The sequence below is a fragment of the Artemia franciscana genome, chromosome 5 (genome assembly GCF_032884065.1).
Source record: "Artemia franciscana chromosome 5, ASM3288406v1, whole genome shotgun sequence".
NCBI classification, from domain to species: Eukaryota; Metazoa; Arthropoda; class Branchiopoda; order Anostraca; family Artemiidae; genus Artemia; species Artemia franciscana.
In genome coordinates, this window is record NC_088867.1 from 3,589,786 (window position 1) to 3,615,256 (window position 25,471).

A 25,471-nucleotide genomic window follows, 5' to 3' on the forward strand; every position below is an offset into this window, starting at 1 on the left:
CTTTGACGGTCTGGGAAATTTGCCATATTTCGCGTTATGAAATGGGTGCCACTGTTGGAGAAACATTTTGCTACTGTATATTACATCTACTGTGATCTGAGCAAATTTTCTTTGAGTAAAAAGACCGAGCATACTACAAGCATGCTACTAGCCATTGCCTTTCACGCTTTTGTTTAAGTACCATTCAATTTTTAGTCATCATACTTTGGACCAATCAGGACTGATGGTAAGAACAATGCATAGTTTCCAGTCCGTGAACATAGAAAAAAGCTTCCCCTAGGAATGTTCCTCTCTTGAAAATATCCCCGAAAAATTCTCCACTTAAAAATTCCCCTTTGCAAAAACTACCCTTTAAATTCTCCCCATTTATCCCAAATGCATTCGATCAAAATTATGAAGCTATCATTTTGTTCAAAACGGTTCAAAGGCCAAAACAAACCCCCCCTTCCAGCCCCTGTGGCAAGGGGCTTAAGCTATGCATGTTGCCCATTATTAAGATATAAGGTTTCTAAGGAAATGTTGTGGTATAAACTTTGAAAAGGGGCTGATAACTCAAAGGGTGAATTTAATGCCAAAACATCCTAACTCTCATTTAGCCTTCAAGTAAATACAGAAACAAATAGTTCGTGGTAACGAACTGTAGTAAGGAGCGACCCGGCTCAATAGTAACCAAAACTCTACAAAATAGAGTTTTGATAGCAATATATATAATAAATATATAAGTTTTATTTTCGCAATATATTTTATGTATATAATAAAATATATAAGTTTCATCAAGATTAGTTTTACCCATCAAAACTTACGAGCCTGAGAAAATTTGCCTCATTTTCGAAAATAGGGGGAAACACCCCCTAAAGGTCATACAATCTTAACGAAAATCACACCATCAGATTAGCGTATCAGAGAACCTTAAAGTTTCAAGCTCCTATCTATAAAATTGCGGAATTTCGCATTTTTTGCCAGAATACAGAACACGGATGCGTGTTTCATTTGTTTTTTTGTTTGTTTTTTTGTTTGTTTTTTCCCCCAGGGGTGATCGTATCGACCCAGTGGTCCAAGAATCTTGCGAGAGGGATCATTCTAGCGGAAATGAAAAGTTCTAGTGCCCATTATAAGTGACCCAAAAAATTGGAGGGCACCTAGGCCCCCTCCCACGACAATTATTTTCCCAAAGTCACCGGTTCAAAATTCTGAGATAGCCATTTTATTCACCGTAGTTGAAAAATCTTATAACTATGTCTTTGGGGGCGACTTACTCCCCCACAGTCCCCGTGGGAGGGGCTACAAGTTACAAACTTTGACCAGTGCTTACATAGAGTAATGGTTATTTGGAAGTGATACAGACATTTTCAGGGGGATTTTTAGAATAGGGGGGGGGGGTTGAGAAGAGGGAGATATGTTGGGGGAACTTTCCTTGGAAGTAAGGAGCGGCACCAAAACTTAAAACGAACAGAAATTACTTCGTATATGAAAGGGGCTGCTTCCTCATCAACGCCCCGCTCTTTACGCTAAAGTTTTTTACTATTTAAAAAGTAGAGTTAAGACAAAGAGTCAAACTTTAGCGTAAAGAGCGGGACGTTGATGAGGAAGCAGCCCCTTTCATATACGAAGTAATTTCTGTCCGTTTTAAGTTTTAATGTCGCTCCTTACTTTCAGTTAAAAAAAAAACTCTTTTTTTTACTTAATAAGTTCTAAGGAAGGGGCGGGTGTAGATGTAGAAATTAATATCTAATTTTTCTTGATTTCTGAGAATATTTATAGTCTACGTTGTTATTTTTAAAGTAGAGAATAACATTATACCCTAAGATTAGTAATTGTTTATTTCGTATAGGTGGAGGGTTGCCCGTCTTCATCTCCAACCAGCCTTTTGTGGTTATGGAAACTTCAGTGGATGCTCATTTGATCAGAAATTGAGAGTTCTAGTCCTTTTTGCAAATCGAAAGTAATTGGAGACCAACCAGCCCTTCACTTAGAACTAGAAGCTTAGAGAACTTAGAAGCTTTTGATATCTTATACTTTTGTAATCCCTTAGGACAACTGATCAAGAGTATGAGGTACCTTCTTGTAATTTTTCAGTGGCTGCTCTATTTTGCGTGTGAGGGCATTTTCAGGGGGGTGGGGGAGTTTTGGGGAGAAATTTTCCACGGGGTTAATTTTCTGGGGGAGAATTTTTCGTGGGCAAGAATATCCCGTGGGGAGATTTTCTTGGATGAGTTTTCCATGGGGAAACTTCGTGGGGGGAAAGGGGAATTCGGCCACCTCAAAATTCGACAAAAATAATAAAGACGTGAGAACGATGCATTATTCTCAGCCAGTGAACATAGTAGAAAAAAAAAACAACGAACGGGAACAGTTCGCCCGAATTTAAAAGACAGTATAATAAGCAAAGTGGAAAAAATAAATCAGTACCATCAAATGACAAAATCTGAAGTAAAATAAAGTGCTATGAGGAAAAGTACTATAACAATTATTGGAGAGTTTTCCGCTGCCAAAATAGCATACGTAACAAAATATCATTAAATTTTTGTAAAATAGTAACATTAGAAATGATTTATCTTGCAAAAGTCTAATTTTGTAACTTAAAGATTCCACACCATTCTTCATCAGCATTACAAAAATAAAAGCAACTACAGAGGCTACGGTGTACTATTTTGATACCAGAAAGCTGTCTATTTTGCTTGAACTTTCCACAAAATGGAAACAAAAAAACAAAACCCAAAATCCAGCAAAGGCGTCAAAGAGTTTCTTCCAGCCGATAAATTGCAGAGACCCTATGTAAGTGTTTTCCAGAAAAGATGATATATTTGGTTTCATCAATAGGACAGTAAGAAGAAGAACAAGGTTTTCGTAAAATAACGTGTCTATGGAATATTATTGGAAAGGTGGCCAAGCCGCATGATGCCTTACACTTTTTTGCAAATTTTTGCAATAACAGTTAAAATAGAACAGACACCATATTAGAAAACGACGTTTACAGAGTTATCTTCTCAGGTAGAATTTATGGAAAGGGTGGGTTACACTAACATTTTTGGGAAAGCCTGGTCGTGTAACAATCATTGATCCATAACGCCATGATGCCACAGCATAGACATGAATATTCTAAATCCTCTTCAACCCTAAGAGCTCTAATCATTGTCCTCTAAATGGGAGCTACAGGGATGACCAATGACCAAAAATATTACCCTTTTATACGACCTTTCTGAGGGGAAATGCATAGGAGACAAATTACCTTTTATTTAGTGAATTGTGCTAATTATGATTACCGCAACTGAATTGTTTCCGATAAAATGATTGACCGTTTCCTAAGTTTGGTTCTCCTGCTCTTTGAGTTCTATGGTTCATATAACCTTTGGGTCTTTCGTGCCATGAAAGGAATAGTGTCCTGCCTGAAAGAAAAATAGCACGGAGGGGGAGGAGCTAGCTATCCTCTAATTATTTTACAATTAAAAAAGAAAGTTCCTATTAAATTTGCATCTTTATTCATTTCTAAGACCATCTGTTTTAAGCAAAGTGTTTGCAAAAAATACAAGGATTAATACATTTTGACTGTTCCTATTCTCATGTTTTGTTCATAATTTGTTATGGTTAATGTTTGCAAACTGTTCGCTAGTTGATGCTACTAGTTGAAGGCAGTTAGGCGGTCATTGCTGGTATATCTACTCTTAAAAATATATGTTTCGCTTGATATTTTTCGTTCGATAGAGAATTTGGTCCCGAATACCAAAAGAAAAATTTTAAATGAAAGACTAAAAGAAACCTTATTTCTACAACCAAAAATATTTATAGTTCTAATGCGCATTTAAGCTTTTTTTACAAGTAGATATCACTATTCAAAACATAACAAGTAGAATAGATTCTAAAATTTTAAGATCATGCTCTTTAACAAGAAAAAATTACTCCGGAAACCCATGGGATGGGCTGTGACACCAGTAGTGAGATCATGTACCGTATGGTTAGCTTTAGAATCATTAAATGAATCTGTAACCGCTCAATCAATTCATAAGTTGGACGTTTGGTCATTTATTAGCGCTCAGGAGTGGTTCCTATACACCTGGTCGTTTAGGTTTGAAAATTAAAATTACTTCACTGCATAACTTTTAGAATGCTTTACATGCATGGTTACAACTGTTTACCTTCTTGTTACAGCATATTATGGTTGCGCTCTTAGGGTCAATAGGTTGCACCTTAGTAACTAACGAACTCTAAATCAAATTAAATTTAATTCAATTAAATTTAATTAAGTAACTAAAAATTTACTATATTTTTTGAAAAAAAGCTGCCAAGTGAAGAAGAATTGCCATTGGCAGCTGATTCAAGAATAGTAACGATTATTTTAATTAACCTTAATGGTAAATGTTCGTTGCAAAATCAAACCTATGGGAATTTCAAAAAAAATAGTCTGAAACCCCAGAAATTGGTACCAAGTTGAAACGAAGCTCTTGCTTATCTTATCGCCACTAGTGGGGCACTGAGACGATATGTTTTAGGGGTTGCTTGAAAGCAAGTTGCTGTATTTAGTAACTAGCATAATTATTAAAAGCGTAATAGTATCATATTAATAAAATTGGATAATATTTTTGACAAAAAAAAATCTTCATATTATTAAAAGCGTAATAGTATCATATTAATAAAATTGGATAATATTTTTGACAAAAAAAAATCTTCATATACAAGATGATGTAGCTCTCTGAGGTATGATGTCTTATTTGAGTGACTTCACCACCTGATTCCACAGGGTTTGTTCTCTACGAAATTAAATTAAAAAAACAAGTTTTTTTATCTGCACGTAAGGAGTGACAATAAAGCTTAAAACGAACAGATATTACGCCGTATATGATAGGGTTGTCCCTCCGCAACGCCCCGCTCTTTACACTAAAGTTTGACTCTTTGTCTCAACTCTACTTTTTAAAACAATAGAAAATGTAGTTGAATTTTTATTTTTTTAATTTTGATTTCTAAACATCCCTGATTTCTTACATTCAAGTTAAATGTTCATAAGACAGTACTCCGGAAATGATCATCATCCCAAATTTACTTCAAAAAGTATGTGAATGGCGGTCTTTGATGCCAAAACATAAATTAAAAGTGAGTTTCAACAAGAGAAAGTAAAAGAACATCCATATCAGAGACAACGCTCAAGCTTTACCCATAATTTTATCCAATCAAAAGCGATTTTGAGATAGCGATTTTGCTACAAGATTCAGTAAGTCTAAATATTCAATAATTGCTCCTTTGTAGTCACTGGGGTAAGGGCTCTAACGTCTGAAAGTTGCATATTGTTTTTAACACATAGGGGTTAGGGTTTAAGCAAATTGGAGCATGATTAAACCCGGGTCTCCAAAAGGCTAAGGTTATTAAGAGGAAATTTTCAAGAAAGGTTAAGGGGAATGTTGAAAAAATCAAAATACTTTAAGCAGATCCTGGTTGTCAAAAGGGCGCATCAGTAATATTTCAGGCAGAACCGTGTCCAGGATTTTTGTTCGGGAGTTGTGTGAATTCTTTCTGAAAGGGGGAACACAACCAGACACACTACCCCATTACCAGTCACTACCTATTCCCCTAAACCTTGATCCTATAGCCCTATATATCATTCTTATCCAGTGTTGTATCAACATTTATTCCCCAAGACTGTCATGTGCGTTAAGACCAAGATTATGTTACTTCACGATTCCTTGAAATGTCCATTCTTTTCTGTGATGATTCCTACCTTTTACCCAGAGTAATTTTGGACAACGCCATATGGTAAGCTCTGTTTTAATTTAGGTGTGGATTTTATTTCACTGATGGAGGTTAAGAGGCCAGTGGAGCTAGTCCTTCTTGACGCCAGTTATTGTCTTATATGCGAAAATGCTATTTTTCACTTCTCTAAAATTTTATATGTGAGACCGCATCTTTGTTCTTCAATTTCGTTTTTGACGCGTTGCAATTGTCGTTTGCAACTACCTATTTTACAACTCGTTGCAACTACACATTTCTTTGTACTTCATATTCGTCTATTTATTACTTCAAACATTTTTTGGTCTCTTCCGAGACTGGTCTCCATTCTAATGAGGACGAGAATTACGTGGATTATGTTTCTAAGGTCGTCCTCTTAAACTTGTCTCATTTGATTGTCGAGTTTGAACATTTGAGCAACTGTTAATTTACTTTTTCGTCTTCTAGGTATTATGAAACTGCTTAAAACACCTTCTTTGTTCTACACTTCATTTTGATTCGCTCTGACTCTCGCTGTCTTATGTCTTGTAACTACATATTTCTTTGTTTTTCCCTTTCGTTTTCGACTTGTTTTAATGTTCGCTTCTGCTTATCTTTCAACCGAATATTTTTTGTCTGTTCTTCATTTTTGTTTATCGTTGCTTCAAATATTCTTCAATGCCTTTTGCCTTAGCTGCTTGGATTGGTCCTGTCCCATTCGATGGTTTATGATGTCCATTTTCACCTGTTTTGAATTAACATTTCCCAAGTTGTCCTCTTGATTTTTTCTCATTTGATGGTCAAGTTTTTTCATTTTGACGAATTGTTAATTTATGATATTTTTCTTTCGGTGTTATGAAATTGCTAAAAATACCTTTTGTAAATAGACTCATTACGCTTAGTATTCCATACTTAGCTATGATCCTTGTATAATTTTGTGTGTCAAAGATACTAAAAAGGATACGACCACTCTTTAGGCAGAAATGGTGTATTTGTGCTCTTGAAATGTGCTCATAAAAATGACGTTACTCGTATGAATTTTATCCTCCAAAATTAAGGCTCGAAACAAATTTTCACCAACTGATGGCCTATATAGGTTCTTTTTTAAGAACAGAAAGTCCTAGGCTGCCAATTTTCTCTAAAAAAATAAGGAACCGTTTATAAAAAATGTTTATGCAGACATAAATAAATAAATATAAGATTATTTCTCGTTTAAATATATATATATATATATATATATATATATATATATATATATATATATATATATATATATATATATATATATATATATATATATATATATATATATATATATATATATATATATATCGAAAACAACATATAAATATCATTTTGACACTCTGTCCGTATCTTAAGTTAGTTAGAAAATGACAAAATCGGAAATATATACATTGCAATACACTAAAGGAACCAAATCTAGGCAAACTGTAAAACAAAAATCAAAAGGCTTTTCAAACCTTAGTACAAAATTGAAACTGACCAAAAAACTTCGACAAAGGAAATTTTAAATCTGGGTTTTAAATCGACAAAATCGGATATGATCAAAAAATTTACCATCTAAAAACGAAATATTTTAAAACTTTAACCTTCTAAAATGATTAAAAAAAATTAAAAAGGATGTAATGGAGGGCTGCTACTTCCTCCTACGACGTTCTTTTTTTCTATATCCAAATTTATTATTCCTAAAACAATGTTTTAAGAATTATATAAACCCCTAAAAGAAATTGTATCTCGCGAATAACTATTTAGGGAAAGGGGGCTGGAAAGTGAAATTTTTTCTTATAGGTATCATTTCCAGGGTATAAAGGCAAGTTCTTATCAGAGACTGTTTTAAAGGAATATTCCTCATTGACGTCAGTAGAAAGTAATTCTCCCTGGAAATCAAGAGGACATTCAACAGTATATATAAATAGTCTATGTGAAGTGCTTCTCCTTAAACTCTGCGTAATCAAAGCTCCTAGTAGAACTTTCCCATTCACCCAACTCAAAAAAATTTCCTGATGAGGCTGATGGTACACCATACCACTTGTCCACCTCTGTGTCAGTGAGCATGTGAATATAAGGTTTTAGGCTAAATAAGAAAAGTATCGCAATGGGAAGGGTCACATTTGTTATAGACAAGACCAAAACGTTCCCGAAAATCAAGATAGATTTGAGACTGATTTATGTTACGATTGCACCGGCGATTATGTTACGATTGCTACGATTGCAAAATCAATATTTCAATTTTATCTACTACTACTATTGCTAACAACTCACTGGAGCACCAAGCCACCTGAGGCCAACACAGCTACGCACACTCCTCCTCCATCCCAATCTATTCAAAGCGTCCCATTTTAAACCCTCCAAGGAAGCTCCCATTTCATTTAAATATTTTTATGACATCCTCCCACCAAAGACGAGAATGACTTTTTCCTGTTCAGCCCCAGACAGATGACCGAAAAGGAGAATCTTCAGCACTATGTCATCCTTCATCCGCACAAAGTGTCCTAGCCATCTCAACCTTTCTTTAACTATAGCCCTAGGAAGCAAGATTGAATCGCATTGTTCATGCAGCCTACTGTTTGAAATACGATCAGTCAGCCGGGTTTCGAGAACAAACCATAGGCAATTTCTCTGGAAAACATCTTGTAAACCTTCATTAGCTTTTAGAGCCATATTTGACCCCCTGTCATCACTATAGATTCTAATATTCTAATTTCGCTTTGCCAACTAATCTTCCTATTCTTCCAAACTTTTTTTGACTGTGAAAAAACACCCTGAGCCTTATCCATTCTGCTATTAACATCTTCACTGCTACCACCATTTTTACTAATAATACTACTAAGGTAAGTGAAGCTGTCCACCTGATCAATCTTTTTGCTACTGTATGTCACCTTTCCATCTTACTAATTCCTAGCCTTAGTGACTTAATCACTAAGGCTCACTAATTTCAAAACCTATTCTAGCACAGTGAACTCACAAAACCTCTAAAAATTCATTCGTTTTGCTCACATTTTCATCAATAATGCTTAAATCATCAGCATAATCTAAGTCCAGGAGAGTTTTTCCTCGCCATTTGATTCCGTGGTCTCCCATTACCTTTTCTGTGCTCTTTCTGTAAAAAACTAAAAAAAGGTAAAAACTAAAAACTAAAAAAGAAAAAAACTAAAAAAAAGGTAAAAACTACAAAAATAACTAAAAAGAAAAAAAACTAAAAACTAATAAAAAACTACAAAAAAACTAAAAGCTGAAAAAGAAAAAAACAAAAAAAGGAAAAAAGCTGAAAAATAAAGGAGAAAAAGAAATTAAAAAAAAAATAAAAATAAAAATTAAAAAAAACTAAAACAGGTAAATGTATTCAAGCCGAAGTAGCTGAGTTGGTAAAGCGTTATGTTCCAGGTTCTAGGGCCGAGAGGTTCCAGGTTCGAACCTTGGCCTTAGCATTAATACAAAAGCAGAAAAAAAAATAAAAAAGATAAAAACTACAAAAAAAACTAAAAAGAAAATACTAAAAATATTAAAAAAGCTAAAAAACTAAAAAAAACTAAAAAAAGGTAAAAAACTAAAAACTAAAAAAGAAAAAAACTAAAAAAAAACAAAAAAAGGTAAAAACTACAAAAAAACTAAAAAGAAAAAAAATAATAACTAATAAAAAAAATAAAAAAATAAAAAAACTAAAAACTGAAAAAGAAAAAAAAACTAAAAAAGGAAAAAACTGAAAAATAAAGGAGAAAACTAAAAAATAAAAATAAAAAAAAATAAAAAAGGCAAAATATTACAAAAAAACTAAAAAAAAGGAAAAAAACTAAAAAAGCTAAAAAAAGGTAAAAACAAAAAAAAACTAAAAAGAAAAAAGGAATAAAACTAAAAATTCATTTCATCATATACCAATTCAAAAACAAATGTATATACAGACCGGGACACAGGGAATATAAATGACGACCGGGACACTCAAAGAGAAATTACAGACTGGGACCCCGGGACACAAATGACGACTGGGACGCGTGTGTCGACTGACGTCATGTTTGTGTGTCGACTGACGTCATGTTTGTCGACTATAAATGATGACTGGGACACAGGGACGCAACTACAACGGGGACACCGGGGGCACAGGGGGGATATATAAATGACGATGGGGACACAAGGAATGTTTGATTAGCAATCACCATCAACAAAGCTCAATGCCAATCATTAGAATAATGAGGTATAGATCTGAATACGGATTTTTTTTCACATGGACAATTATATATTGCATGTTCAAGAGTCGGAAAACCTGACAATCTATTTATATGTAAAGACAATGGGACAGCGAAGAATATTGTATATTCGCAAGTTTTACGTAGTTAAAAACATATATATATATATATATATATATATATATATATATATATATATATATATATTATATATATATATATATATATATATATATATATATATATATATATATATATATATATATATATATATATATATATCTATATATATATAAAAATAAGTTGTCTGTGGATCTGTGGATCTGTGGATCTGTGGATCAGGTTGACGTCATGACGTCAAAAACTACAAAAAAACTAAAAACTAATAAAAAAAATAAAAAAGCTAAAAAACTAAAAAAACTAAAAAACTAAAAACTAAAAAACTAAAAAAACTAAAAACTAAAAAAAAAACTTAAAAAAAAGGAAAAAACTGAAAAATAGAAGAGAAAAAGAAAACTAATAAAATTAAGAATAAAAATAAAAAAAATAAAAATGATAAAAACTAAAAAAAGAAAAAGAAAACTGAAAAAAGAAAAAATGTAAAAAACTAAAAAATACTAAAAAGAAAAAACACTCAAAGAGAAATTACAGACCGGGACACTCAAAGAGAAATTACAGACTGGGATACCGGGACACAAATGACGACCGGGACACAGGGAATATATCTTCTATCTATCTATATATATAAAAATAAGTTGTCTGTCTGTCTGTGGATCTGTGGATCTGTGGATCAGGTTGACGTCATGACGTCAAAAACTACAAAAAAACTAAAAACTAATAAAAAAAATAAAAAAGCTAAAAAACTAAAAAAACTAAAAAACTAAAAAACTAAAATAACTAAAAACTAAAAAAAAAACTTAAAAAAAAAGAAAAAACTGAAAAATAGAAGAGAAAAAGAAAACTAATAAAATTAAGAATAAAAATAAAAAAAAATAAAAAAGATAAAAACTAAAAAAAAAAGTAAGAAGAAAAAACGAAAAAAAATTAAAAAAGCTAAAAAAAAAGGTAAGAACCAATAAAAAACTAAAAAGAAAAAAAGGAAAAACCGCGCAGTTAGATGAAGATCCACCTGGACAGCGAGAGTCAAAACATATCAAAACTGAAAATAATAGCGATGATGATTGGATTTGGGATTTTGACTTGGATAAGGTCATCAATGCCTACCAGATTTTAGTTAAAAAAAACAAAGGTTCGGCGATATGTATTTCATAGTGAAGCTGAAAAATAAAAAAGAAAAAGAAAACTGAAAAAAGAAAAAATGTAAAAAACATGACGACAGGGACACAGGGAATATAAATGACGACCAGGACACGCTGAAAAATAAAAAAGAAAAAGAAAACTGAAAAAAGAAAAAATGTAAAAAACTAAAAAATACTAAAAAGAAAAAACACTCAAAGAGAAATTACAGACCGGGACACTCAAAGAGAAATTACAGACTCGGATACCGGGACACAAATGACGACCGGGACACAGGGAATATAAATGACGACCAGGACACAGGTATTTAAGAATATCGTTCAAACACAAATTTTTAATTATAAAAAGACCGTTGAAAGAGAAATTTCTAATTTTAAAATGACTGAAGAACCTACAATGGCAACACCTGAGGAAGCTGCTCAAAACGAATGTATTCAAGCCGAAGTAGCTGAGTTGGTAAAGCGTTATGTTTCAGGTTCTAGGTCCGAGAGGCTCCAGGTTTGAACCTTGGCTTTAGCATTAATACAAAAGAAGAAAAAAACTAAAAAAGGTAAAAACTACAAAAAAACTAAAAAGAAAATATATATATATTTATATTTTATATATATATTTTCTATATATTGTCTGTCTGTGTAACGATGACTCTGGTCAAACATTTTCAGATCAATTGCTGGCAATTGGAAACGAAAAGCTCCCAGTAGTGGGAAAGCCAAGAATGTTGTATATTCGCAATTTTTACGTAGTTTGAAACACATATATAAATCTATCTATATTCACAGGTGGGACACAGGGACACAACTACAATGGCGCGTAACTAATATGGCGCGTAATGACTTACGCGCGCGGGGGGGCTTGGGGGGGCGCGAAGCGCCCCTCCAACTAGGTGTTGGGGTGGCGCGAAGCGCCACCCTAACAGCTAGTATATATATATATATAGTATATATATATATATAGTATATATAGTATATATATATATATATATATATATATATATCACAGGTGGGACACAGGGACACAACTACAATGGCGCGTAACTAATATGGCACATAACGACTTACGCGCGTGGGGGGGGCTTGGAGGGCACGAAGCGCCCCCACCAACTAGGTGTTGGGGTGGCGCGAAGCTCCACCCCAACAGCTAGTAATAAATAAACATGAAGCCCAATCTTTTCTTTTAAGTAAAAAAAAGCCATAACATAAAACCCCATCTTTCCTTAAGGAAAAAAATAAGTTTTTTCAACTAAAAGTATGGAGCAATATTACAACTCAAAACGAACAGATTTTATTACGTATATGAGGGGGATTACTCTTTTTCAATACCTCTGTCTTTACGCCAAAGTTCGAATTCTATCGGAGTTCTTTATGAAAGACTCCTAAAACATTATGTTTGTTTAATGAGAACAATAAGAGGCTTTTTTTAAGTACTTAAAAACTTTAGCGTAAAGTGCGAGGTGTGGAAGAAGGACAGCCCCCTTATATCGGCAATTAATCTCTTTTTTTAAGTTTTAATGTTGCTCCTTACTTTAAGTTGAAAAAAACTAGTTTTCTTTATTTAATCCAGATTGGGAACTGAAATATTCTCCGTTGTTTTTCATGGTTTTTCATGATTGTGTGTGTAGTTGCAGTTTATGCAGTTGCTATTGTAAGCTATAAGTTGCTTATTGTATTATTATGCAGTTGCTATTGTAACCATGATTATTGAATGCTATACTAGTTACAATATGTTCTATGATAAAGAGAAACTGAATATAAGTGTTTAAGATGATTTCTCTATATTAACCTATCTCAGAATTGGAAGAAAAGTCAAAAGTAAGAATCCAGAAAAGAAAAACAAATATGAGAATCAGAATGACTCATATATCGGCTCCAAATAGTTGCTAGTTCTATCCAGGAATGTCTTGTATAGTAGACAGATGTGATTTCTCCCTGGAGTAAACTTCTTTGACAATTTATCACCTTTCTTTATAGCCTTGGTCTTACTAAAAGACATGTTTAGTTTAGAAGTATGATGTCACTAAAAGCCAATTAAATCCGTTGCGTGATATTTTGTAAATCCAATTAAAAATGATGAAATCATCAGTTTCATTTTCATAAGTCTCATTTTCAAATCTTTCTAAACTATTTAACATTGTTTTATAATTGCATTCTGTTAGATACAGGATCTAAGCATTAGCTAAACAACCATTGGAAAATATTGATTGATAGCAGGACTTCCACTCTCGAATCTCAAAATTCGGGACAAATTTTAAAATTCGGGGAGTTTTTCGGGACAACTCTTCAAGATTCGGGGAATTTTCGGTGGCAAGTTCAGAATAGAATTTCGTTACAAAAATTTGGGAGCCAAAATAGGTTCTAGCTTCGTTTTCAGGCTCAAGTAGGGCTTGGGTCCGAGTAATAAGTCAAGTTTTTAACAGAGTAGGTTTTACAGCCAGAATGTGTGATTGGAACCCATAGCTAAGAACGACCATTTTTGATATTGCGGACAAAACTTCAAAACAGTTTTCAAATTTAAAAAAAAAAAGGCTGAATTACACTCTGAAGCTTTGTTGCTTTAGGTTTTATATTATCTTTGCTGCTTTCTTCTCTTACCCCGAAAACGAGACTTTTATGTCATTTATTTTCAGAAAGACGGCAAAAATACAGTATAGGAAGGCAATAATCGCATACAGAGCAATAACATGTGCAATGATTTCTCCAAATTAATGAATATTCTTTGGCAAGCAAACATGAACTTACACCAGGAATTTAATAAACAAAAAAATCACCTGAAAGCAAGGAGCAGCATTAAAAATTAAAGCGAATAGAAACGATAACATAAGGGGATTGTCCCCTCTAAACACCCGACTATTCACGCTGATGGTTTTTAGCACTTAAGCTTCTCATTGTTCTATTTAAACTACAATTATGTTTCAGGAGTCGTTCTTACAGAATCGGGACTAAATTCAGACTTAAGCGTAAAGAAAGAGGGGGCAATCTCCTTCATATATTTAATATTTTTTGTTCGTTTCAATGTTGCTCCTTAGGCGTACCTTCAGACGGGAAAAAGACTTTTATTTTATTTGAAATGATCGTTTAAAAATGCCAGGAAATCCAGCTCTACCTCCACGGAAAAATTATTCCTCTCCCAGGAAAAATCGTCTAGACAATTCAATAGCGTTAAAAATTTATCCCAGACAATTAATGTCTCCACGATGTACAATAACATAACCTTTCCAGACAATTACAAACCTTTAACATCTCCACGGGTAAGATTGGGTTCACAAAGAGAAACTTAAAATAAACAAATAAAAAAAAATTGTTTAGGAATTCTGTCCAATCCCCCCAGTGTAAAATTTCCCCTCAAAACCTTATTCCCCAGAAATGTATGTTCGTTCCAATGAATTGTCCTCCCTGCGGAAAATCCTCCTGCAGAAAATTTAATCCTTTACCCGAAAAAAGAATGCATACTTCCAAATAACAGATATTATACGTAAACAATGGGCAAATTATATATTTTCAAGACCTTTCCCCAGGGGCTGAGGGAGGTCAAATTAACTCCAAAGGCAAAGTTAATGGGCCGCTCAACTATGCTGAACAACATGGCTACGGTATCTCTAAATTTTGATCAAACCATTTTACGGGGAAAGGGCGAAGAAGGGGGGCATAGTTACCATCCTCATGGAAAAAATACATCTTCTGGGAAAGTCCTCATTTTTGCAGATAGGAGCTTTAACCCTATAGAGTTACGTTCTCTGATGCGCTGAATCTGATGGTGTTAATTTGTTAAGGCTCTTTGAGATTTTTAGGGAGTGTTTTCCCCCTTTTGCAAAAATTAAGCAAATTTTCTCAGGATCACAGTCTTTGAAATGTAACACTGAACATTAAATATTTTATGTATTTGGTACCAGCATAATAAGCCAATTCTTTTAATATATCCGTTGTTTTTTAGAGTTTCGGTTACTATTGAGTTGCGTTGCTCCGTATTTACAGTTTGTTACCATGAATTATCTGATGATTGCCATACTTACATAGAACATTAAGTGCTGAATAGAGATAGAATCATTAGATATTTGTTCTATTACCTCATAAAATAAAGCAATGAAAATCACTTCAAAACATTTTGTTTTTGGTGTGCCGAAACCAAAATAGGAATGAGCGATTTAAAAACGATAAACAGCTAGAAAAGTTAGAAGAGTGGGACAAAATTGGCTTACTATTAATTTGGAAGTCTAAAGATAATCGTAGCTTCTTCTTCTGCAGTCGCATTTGCCTTAACACATGACAACATTTTTGCCATTTCTATATTCACAATAAGAGAGGAAGAATCAAATCGTTTCATTCCCATTTTGGTTTTGCAAAATGGAGTTTCCAATATTATACGTTCGCCAGCGTACCATAGTATAAAGATGCAAAACTTATGGGACGAGCAGTGAGCCTTCCACTAACTCTATTTTCCGGGAGATCAAGGGAAAAGAAAGATTTTCGCGGAGTTTTCGGCGAAAGGAAAAGAGAGTTTTCTGCGGAGGGAAAAGAAAGAAAGATATTCGCGGAGTTTTCCATGATTCGGGGAACGTCAATTTTTTTCGGATATTTTCTTTGTCTTTTCGGGGAAATCCCCGAAATCTGGGGAAAGTGGAACCACTGATTATTAGCTATATTTTGCGACCAGAGATAGATTTTGATTTTTACCTGGAGTTAAGGGGGCTTTACTTTCTAAATTGTGTTGTACCTCTGGTTAAAGATTATTTTGTACCATAGTTGCGAGAAAGTTTCTTTCAGACTTGTGTTTGTTGATTCTAGATCCAGCCTTTTAAGTATTAATCTAACCACTTTTCTGAAAAATATTATTAAAAAGTAAAAAAACGATATTAAAATCTATAAAAAATAAATATAAGGAAAATATAATAATAAAAAGAATAAAAACAGAAAATATAAAATCTACAGAATAGATTTTTCAACGTTTAAACTCTACTTAATTATTATGTATAGAATTTATTTATAAAAAATATAAAATATTAAACTATTCGTGGTGACGGACTGTAAATAAAGAGCGATGATGCTCAATAGCAACCAAAAACCTAAAAAAAAGAGTTTCTTAACAGAAACAGAGTTGTCTTGTAAGAAACAGAGTTGGTCTTCGTCATTATTTATTTAAACTGAGTTTTGATAACAATGGATACATCAAAAGAACCGAATTTCGATGCATATTCAGAGTTATAGAATTCATGAAGTTTAGTGTAACACATCAAATATTACCAGCCTGAAAAAATTTGCCAACTTTCAGCACATCAACGAATATTTCAGTAGAGGTTTTAAAATCCTATCAAACAGTTCGTGGGAACGAACCCGGCTCAATAGTAACCGAAACTCTAAAAACGGACTTTTTATAACAATAGTTACATCAAAAGAATCACATTTTGATGCTGATTTTTAATATATAAGTTTCGTTAAGTTTAGATTTACCCATCAAAAGTTACGAGCCTGAGAAAATTTGCCTTATTTTAGAAAATAGGGGGAAGCACCCCTTAAAGTCATTGCATCTTAACAAAATCACACCATCAGATTCAGCGCATCAGAGAACACTACAGTAGAAGTTTCAAGCATCTATCTACAAAAATGTGGAATTTTCCATTTTTTTGCCACAAGACAGATCACGGATGCGTGTTTATTTGTTTGTTTTTTGTTGTTGTTTATTTCCCCAGGGGTGATCGTGAGGGCTCATTCTAACGGAAATGAAAAATTTTAATGCCCTTTTTAAGTGACCGAAAAAACTGGAGGGTACCTTGGCCCCCTCCCATGCTCATTTTTTCCCACAGTCACCGGATCAAAATTCTGAGATAACCATTTTATTCAACATAATCAAAAACGTAATAACTATGTCTTTGGGGACGACTTACTCCCCGTGAGAGGGGCTGCAAGTTACAAACTTTGACCAGTGTTTACACAAAGTAATAGTTATTGGGAAGTGTACAAACGCTTTCAGGGGGATTTTTTTGATTGGCGGGAGGTGTACAGGGGAACGGTTTATGCGGGAGGATCTTTCCACGGAGGAATTTGTTATGGGGGGAGAAAATTTCCATTAAGGGAGCGCAGGATCTTTTAGCATTTTTTTAAAGAAAAGTGAAAAAATAAATATGAAAATGTTTTTTCAACTGAAAGTAAGGAATAGCATTAAAACTTAAATCAAACGGAAATTATTACGCATATGAGGGGTTCACCTCGTTCTAATACGTCTCTCTTTACGCTAAAGTAACTTTATTAATTTCAACTATTTATTCTGCGGCCTTTGTGATTCAGGGGTCATTCTTAAGGAATTGGGACAACATTTAAGCTTTAAAAGAGCGAGGTATTGACGAGGTGGCATAAAAATAAATTAATATGCAAATTTCGTTATAATTATTCATGTGCGGAGAGCCAAAATCAAAACATGCCTTAATTTAAAAACGTTCAGAAATTAAATAAAAAAACAAGTTTTTTAACTGAAAGTAAGGAGCGATATTAGAACTTAAAACGAACAGAAATTACTCCGTATATAAGAGGGGCTGTTCCCCTCCTCAACGTCCCGCTCTTTACGCTAAGGCTTTTTACTGTTTAATAAAGTAGAATTGAGAGAAAGAGTCAAACTTTAGCGTAAAGAGCGGGGCATTGAGGAGGGAACAGTCCCCTTTATATATGGAGTAATTTCTGTTCGTTTTAAGTTTTAATATCGCTCCTTACTTTCAGTTTTAAAAAACTTATTTTTTTATTTAATATACAAAAAACGTGGAATTTTGAATTTTTGGCAAAAGCAAGATCAAGAATGCATTTTTTTTTATGGTGTGGTCGTAACGAGCCAATAATCCTAGAATATCAGAAGAGGGCTCATTCGATCGGAAATTGAAAGTTCTAGGGCCCTTTTAAATGACCAAAAATATTGGAGGGCAGCGAGCCCTCCTCCAACACCCCATGTTTACCAAAATTGTCCGTTAAAAATTTCGAGATAGCCATTTTGTTCTGCCTAGTCGAAAAATTTGACAACTATGTATTTAATGATGGATTGACCTCCCCCCCCCCATGACCCGAGAGAAGGACTGCAAGCTATGAACTTTGCCCATTGTTTACGTATAGCATTGGCTTTCGGGAAGCACACATATATTCTTAGGAAGAGGGGGCTACGTTAGAGAGTATTAAAATGGAACATTTCTTCGTGAGAGAAGGGAGTTTCCCTTAGAGGGGGAACTTCATTTCATGGCATATTTTAAAAAGCAATCAGAAATTAAATTTTGAAAACGGACTTTTTCAACTAAAATTAATGAGCAGCATTAAAGCCTAAAACGGCATTAAAAACTACCTCCTCTGTACCTCATTCTTTACGATAAAGTTTATCTCAGAAATTCTACAAAAGCTTATTAATTAAACGGTCCTTGTGTTTCAGGAGTCATTCTTAAATCATTTGCACGAAAAGCCAAACTTCAAGGCAAAGAACAAGGTATTAATGATGGGACAAACGCCCTCAAATACATAATTATTTCTATTCATTTCAAATTTTGATTTTGGTCCTTACTTTCAGTTAAAAAAACTTGTTTTTTTCTTTAATCATGCAGTTCGTGGTAAAGAACTGTATGAAGGAGCAACCCAACATAACGAAAATCACATCATCAGATTCAGCGTATTCGACAGCCCTACTGTAGAAGTTTCAAGCTCCTATCTACAAAAATGTGGAATTTTGTTATTTTTTGCCAGAAGACAGGTCACACGGATACGTGTTTATTTGTTTTTTGTTTTTGTTTTTTCCAGGAGTAATAGTATCGACCCAGTAGTACTAGAATGTCACAAGAGGCCTAATTCTAACGGAAATTAAAAGTTCTAGTGCCCTTTTTAAGTGACCAAAAAATCGAAGGGCACCTAGGCACCCTCCCACGCTCATTTTTTCCCAAATTCACCGGATAAAAATTCTGAGATATCCATTTTATTCACCATAGTCAAAAAGCCTAATAACTATGTCTTTGGGGACGACTTAATCCCCCACAGTCCCCGGGGGAGGTGCTGCAAGTTACAAACTTTGACCATTGCTTACATATAGTAATGGCTATTGGGAAGTGTAGAGATGTTTTAGGGAGAATTTTTCGACTTGGGGTTGGGATGGGTTGGGAGGGGGGTTGCATTGGAGGATCTTTCCATGCAGGAATTTATAATGAGGGAAGAGAATTTCCATGAAAGGGGTGCAGTATTTTCTTTGGGGTCCCAGCAAGCTATTCCAATGGGGCCCTAGCTTCCAATTTAATCGGACCCCTGACCTAACAACCTGGGGCCCCCAAAAACCAATTCCAAAGGTCACACTAGCATCCAAATTCATCGGGGCCCTAGCATCCAATTCAACCGGGGGCCAAAGCATCCAATTCCAATGGGGTCCTAACACCCAATTTTAGCGTGCCCCTAACCTAGCCACTGGGGACCCCCCAGCAGCCAATTCTAATAGGGGCCCTAGCAGTCATTTCAATGGGGGACATAGCATCCAAGTTAGCTGGTACTCCCCAACCTAGCCACCAGGGCCCCTATCATCGAATTCAACCGGGGCCCTAGAGAGCAATTCCAACGGGGCCCTAGCAACCAATTTCACCGACAAGACTTTTTTAATATGTTTCAAGATTTCTCTGGATGTCATGCAATAGGAGAATGTTTACTTAATGATGACGCAATCTTGCGTAATATGCTAGACTTTAGGGCCCATGGGGGATCCCCGCTTGTAACTGTGGAGGGAGCACACGTGGGACGTTACGTAATGAAAAAGCCCACATGAGTGTTCTATAATACTTTAAGAGATTTCATTTTCTGTCAAGACGTATTTCTCGGTAACCACCGGCCACCTCATATACTGAATAAATTCTTTTCATTTTAAGTTTAGTTTTGCTCCTTACTTTCAGCTGAAAAACAACTTTCCTTTTATTCAATTACCTTCAAAAGGAGATACTCTAAACTGAGTAATCGAAGAACAGCTTTGTAAGAGGGTGCATACCCATATAGAATGTCTTCCATGAGGTCTTATTATAAAGCTATCGTAAATAAATTACGTCCATAAAACGGCTTAAAGTTAAGGTGGGAGGTATGAAAGGAATTTTTCCGGTGGGGGGACTGAAATCTAACACCCAGTAAGCTATCGTGAATCAACAACTGACATAAGACATTTAAAGTTCAGGTGGGAGATGTTACAGGAATTTTCTAGCGGGTGGGACTGAAATCTAACACCCGATAAGCTATCTTAAATAAACAGCTTCCATAAAGCAGCTTAAAATAAAGGTGAGAGATGTTATGGGAACTTTTCCGGGGGATAGGGGTACTAAAACATAACATACAATAAGCGATCGTAAATAAATAACTTCCATAAAAGATCTTGAATTTGAGGTGAGATGTGTTAAATGAATTTTTCAGTGGTGGGGAGGACTGAAATCTAACATTCAATCAATGAAATGAGGAATTTTTCATTAAAAGCCCTCGAATATAGCCCTTAATAAGGTTTAAATTTATCTCTAATAACAATCCTCCCCCTCTTGAATCACTTATTAAGGTGGGCTAGCCACAGATTGTCACGGTAGCGTGAAATATGCATAGCCTTGGCTCAATGAAACGTGGCACTTCCAATAAAACCTCTGAGAAACACCTCTTAATATGGGTTAAATTTACCCCGAACAACAAGCCCCCACCCCCATCTCTAATTGGTTGTTACAACCCCCGTCTTTCTTTGATTCACGTTTGTTTTTGCTTATATTTTATCCTATATCAGGTTTTTTTCACGTTTTGTTTTTTCCATTTGTTAAGATTTAACTACTTTTTGCGTGATTTCATGCTTTGTTTTGCTTATATTTTATCCTTTATAAGCTTTATCACGTTTTTTTTTCCATTGTTGAGTTTTAACTGTTACTTCTGAGATTTAATAAAGCCTTGTAAATTTGTTTTTATTAATAAAACTTTAATTACAATAAAAAGCCTTACAATGTGTCTTTTTACATTTTTTGTTCCAGGACTAGTTTTCAAAACGTGATCATTTACGCAATGAAATATCTAAAGCCAATGTTATGTAACATCTGCTATGTATCTTAACCTGTCTAAATCACATTAGAAAGCTAATAATGCTGTAACATGCAGCTGTATCTAATATAGCAAAAATCCATAGGTTTGGGATGATTTTGCGCTCTCATTTGGAAAGGGTTGGGAGAATGTGATCAATTTAATCATTCTAGTATGTGCGAACAAGGGAGTTGTCCGTGTATGGAAATGTTTATTTCGTAAAATCTATTTCCCGGATCAAAATATTAGACGGGTTTTCATAGTCTACCTGATTAACGCTCCATTCCACTGGAAGAAAAACTCTCTATCGAATCCTAATGGGGGAAAAAATCAGTGGAATATAAAGGTTTCCAAGAAACATCTTGAAAGAAAATGAAATCTCTTAACGTATTACGTAGCACTCATGTGTGCATTTCCATTAGGTAACATCCCACGTGTGCTCCCTCCATAGTTACAAGCGGGGATCCCCCGTGGGCCCTGAAGTCTAGCTTATCACGCGAGGTTGCGTCATCCTTAGGTAAACATTCCCCTATTACAAGACACCCAAAGAAATCTTGAAACATCTTGAAAAGTTTTGTCGGTGAAATTGGTTGCTAGGGCCCTGGTTAGGGGTTAGGTTGGGGAGTACTGGTGAAATTGGATGCCAGAGACCCGTTGGAATCGACTGTTGTGGCCCCCACTGGAATTGGCTGCTGGGCGTTCCCCAGTGGTTGAGTTAGGGGCCAAACGAAATAGGATGTTAGGGCCCCATTGGAATTGGATGCTTCAGCCCACCGGTGGGTAGATTAGGAGACTCCAGTGACATAGGACGCTAGGGCCCCAATGGAATTGGATGCTAAGGGGCTGGTGGAATTGCTCACTAAGGGTTTTGGCATCTTGAAAGTCCACCACTAGTTAGAAATCACAATCTTACAAATCCTGATGATTTTCTACCTGGTCCTCGTAGGTTTCTTTTAAGAATCAGAGAAATTATGACATAACAATCTTAGAAATCCTGATTTGGCAGGGTGTCATAGGTTTTTTAAAGACTCCTCATTAGGCAAAATCCAAAGAAATCCTGGAATAAGGAAGCTCCTGAAGGTTTCCCCCGCACCCCTAGGTCTTTTAAGCATCATTTCCTATGACGTAACAGACACCTGCACCTCTTAGAAAACACTCCCTATGAATTAACTTTCAGGGGGACACTATAGTACACCCAGGCTTGCGTAATAACGTCTTAAGGGGCGTCTAACATCTTTTAAGATTTCTTTCATCATTTATATTATTACCTATTCTATGTTTGTTTGTAATGGTTGTTTATTTAATTTTGGTTCGTTTTGGGTTTCATTTATACTTCATTAGCAGAATATTTTTGTTTGTCTTAGGCTTGAATTACATATTCAAATTAAGCTTTACTCGTTTTGAGATTTATTTATTCATTTATATTAGTACCGGTTATATTTTTTTTTTGCTATGATTGTTTATTTTCTGCTCGTTTTGGGTTTCATTTATTCTTTAGTAGTAATTTCTGGTTGTTTTGAGTTTGAGTTATTGTAGGTTTCTATTTCTTCTCATATTAAGTTTAATCAAATGAAACAAAAAATAGTTTTTTCAACTGAAAGTAAGCAGCAAAATTAAAACTTAAATCGAAAAGAAAGTATTACGTACATAAAGGGGTTTTGCCCTCTTCAACGCCCCACTCTTTACTCTAAAGTTTTTTTTAGTACTTTTATAAAGCTTCATGTTGTTTTAATTAAGTGTTTCAGGAGTCGTTCTTGAGGAACTGGGACAAGAATCAAACTTTTGCATAAAGAGCGAGATGTTAAGAAGGGGGCTTCCCTTTTCATATATGTAATAATTTCTGTTTTATTTTAAGTTTTAATATTGCTCTTTACTTTCGGTTGAAAAAACTTGTTTTATTATTTAATTTCAGATTGTTTTCAAATATGGCCGGGAAATCTGGCTCCACCTTCACGGAGAAATCCCGTCCTCACAGAAATATCCTCTAGACAATTGAATCCCGGTGAAAATTTACCCCGGACAATTACGCTTAACAACTCCACGTGTGAAATTGAAATGGAAAACAGAGAGCAATGCATACGAAAAGAATTTTGTGTTGGATTTCTGGCGAATTCCTATATGTTAATTTTTTTTTACAATTTCACCCCTTGGAAACTCCCCATCCCATAGGAGATTTTTCTGTGTAAAAACCCCAGCAGAAAGTTCGTCCCACCCCCACCCAAAAATGTGTGCATACTTTCACAAACACCAAAAACAAGAAGAACAATAGGGAATTTCTCAAGACAGTGGGAAACAAATTAAAATGAATATTTCGGACCTATGTCCAAGGGCCGTCCTCAGCAATACAGATATATAGTACAAAACCACTTACAAGAGGATAAAATCAATAAAACTAAAATGAACCGTTTTTCAAATTAGTCCCAGCATCCTTACCTCAGCGAAGTTCAGCCAGGACTGATAAATAGATTGTGATGAAACGAGTCAATTCATTGAAATGAAAGAAAATGATTTAAAAACACGTTTTTAATGTCGGCCTAGCTTTTTTCCGCTGCTGATCTCATAGGTCTATTTGTGACAGGTTCGGTGTTAATATCTATTGGTTTCTTATAATATTTAATAAAAAAAAACTATTTTTTTTTAACTGAAAGTAAGGAGCGACATTATAACTTAAAACGAACAGAAATTACTCCGTGTATGAAAGGGGCTTGTCCCTTCTCAACGCCCTGCTTTTTACGCTAAAGTTTGACTCTTTCTCTTAATTCTACTTTATTAAACAGTAAAAAACTTTGTTGTAAAGAGCAGGGCGTTGAGAAGGGAAAAGCCCCTTTCATACACGGAGTAATTTCTGTTCGTTTTAAGTTTTAATGTCGCTCCTTACTTTCAGTTAAAATAACTAGTTTTTTTTATTTAATTTCTGAACGTTTTTGAATTAATGCATGTTTGATTTTGGCTCTCCGCACATAAATTATTAAAATGAAATTTGCATATTAATTCTTTTTTTGGCTAAATGACTTTCTCTTAGTTTTGATCAGAAGATTTTGAGAAATAAGGGGTGGGGAAGGAAGCCTAGTTGCCCTCCAAATTTTCGGTTACTTAAAAAGGCAACTAGAACTTTTAAGTTTTAACGAACGTTTTTATTAGTAAAAAATATACATAACTTAAGAATTAACTTACGTGACAAACTTCTATATTCTTCTATTTTTATTATGTAAATGAGGGGGTTTGTCCCCTCGTTATTGCCTCGCTCTTTACACTAAAGTTTAAGTTTTGTCCCAATTCTTTAAGAATTAAATAAAAAAACAAGTTTTTTTTAACTGAAAATTGAAAACTTGTTTTCAATTTTGAAAACTTGCTGATCTCAAGCGAAATATTATAAAAAAAAAAAACAATAGATATTAACATAGAACCTGTCATAAATAGACCTATGAGATCAGCAGCTAAAAAAGCTAGGCCGACATTAAAAACGTGTTTTTAAATCATTTTCTTTCATTTCAATGAATTGACTCGTTTCATCAAAAATTTATTTATCAGTCCTGGTTGAACCTCGCTGAGGTAAAGATGCTGGGACTGTTTTGAAAAACGGTTCATTTTAGTTTTATTGATTTTATTCTCTTGTAAGTTGTTTTTTATTATATAGCTGTATATCTGAGGATGGCCCTTGGACATAGGGCCGAAATATTCCTTCTAATTTGTTTCCACTGTCTTGAGAAACTCCCTATTGTTCTTCTTGTTTTTGGTGTTTGTGATGGAAAGGCAGTGTGGTCTTCCTCGTTATTTATGCATACTTTCCAAGAAAATATAGCATACTCAAACAATTGGTCAATTTTAAAACTTAAAGACCTTTCCCCTGGGGCTTTCGGAGCATGGGGGGTCATCTTATATTGAAAGGTATATTTATTGGGCCTTTCCACTATGATGAATAAAATGGCTATGTCAAAATTTTGATTGGACGATTTTGGGAAAAGGGGTGGAGAGGGGTTTAGTTACCCTCAAATCTTTTTGGTCACTCAAAAAGGGCACTAAAACGTTTACTTTCCGTTTGATTAAGCCCTCTTCCAATATTCTACAACCACTTGGTAAATACGATCATCCCTGGGGAAAAAAAATAAACACGCATCAGTGGTCTTTCTTCCGGCAAAAAAAAAGAGAAAATTCCACATTTTTGTAGATAGGAGATTGAAACCTCTGAAATAAGGGTTCTCTGATGTGCTGAATCCAATTATTTGACTTTCATTAATATTTTATCACTTTTAGGGGGTACTTTTCCCCTTTTTGGAAAATCAGGCAAATTTTCTC

At 34.6% G+C, this 25,471-nt stretch overlaps 1 long non-coding RNA gene across 1 annotated transcript in view; it reads right to left on the reverse strand.

Annotated features, from left to right (window-relative positions):
* Nucleotides 1-23,618, reverse strand: part of LOC136026888 (uncharacterized) — a 40,301-nt gene extending 16,683 nt beyond the window's left edge. The window contains exon 1 of the long non-coding RNA XR_010617435.1: nt 23,547-23,618. This is a non-coding gene — a long non-coding RNA (uncharacterized LOC136026888). The remainder of the gene's footprint in view (nt 1-23,546) is intronic.
* Between the last annotated feature and the right edge of the window lie 1,853 nt (nt 23,619-25,471).